The sequence below is a fragment of the Mizuhopecten yessoensis genome, unplaced genomic scaffold, assembly GCF_002113885.1.
Source record: "Mizuhopecten yessoensis strain PY_sf001 unplaced genomic scaffold, ASM211388v2 scaffold10971, whole genome shotgun sequence".
NCBI classification, from domain to species: Eukaryota; Metazoa; Mollusca; class Bivalvia; order Pectinida; family Pectinidae; genus Mizuhopecten; species Mizuhopecten yessoensis.
This window is the reverse complement of record NW_018408813.1, coordinates 825,270-826,100: the sequence shown is the minus strand read 5'-3', so window position 1 is coordinate 826,100 and position 831 is coordinate 825,270. Positions and strand designations below refer to the sequence as shown.

General features: G+C 24.2%; 1 protein-coding gene across 2 annotated transcripts in view; it reads left to right on the top strand.

Annotated features, from left to right (window-relative positions):
- LOC110464192 overlaps positions 1-831 on the top strand; it is a 15,544-nt gene that overhangs the window by 3,907 nt on the left and 10,806 nt on the right. The window lies entirely within an intron of this gene.

Sequence of the window (831 nt, the reverse complement as noted above, 5' to 3'; positions counted from 1 at the left end):
TTTTATATCTATGTACATGTGTTTAATGGTATGTTTTATATCTATGTATATGTGTTTAATGGTATGTTTTATATCTATGTATATGTGTTTAATTGTATGTTTTATATCTATATATATGTGTTTAATTGTATGTTTTATATCTATGTACATGTGTTTAATGGTATGTTTTATATCTATGTATATGTGTTTAATGGTATGTTTCATATCTATGTATATGTGTTTGATTGTATGTTTTTTTTTTATCTATGTTCATGTGTTTAATGGTATTTTTTTTATATCTATGTATATGTATTATTTGTATGTTTTATATCTATGTATATGTGTTTAATGGTATTTTTTATATCTATGTATATGTGTTTAATGGTATGTTTCATATGTATGTATATGTGTTTAATTGTATGTTTTATATCTCTGTATATGTGTTTAATGGTATGTTTCATATCTATGTATATGTGTTTAATTGTATGTTTTATATCTATGCATATGTGTTTATTTGTATGTTTTATATCTATGTATAGTTTTGTACCCTTTCTGACTTTTCTATAGTTTTGTACCATTCTGACTTTTCTATAGTTTTGTACCCTGTCTGACTTTTCTATAGTTTTGTACCCTTTCTGACTATTTTAAAGTTTTGTACTCATTTTGACTTTTCAATAGTTTTGTACCGTTTCTGACTTTTCTATAGTTTTGTACCCATTTTGACTTTTCTATAGTTTTGTACCTTTCTGACTTTTCTATAGTTTTGTACCATTCTGACTTTTCTATAGTTTTGTACCCTTCTGACTTTTCTATAGTTTTGTACCCATTTTGACTTTTCTATAGTTTTGTACC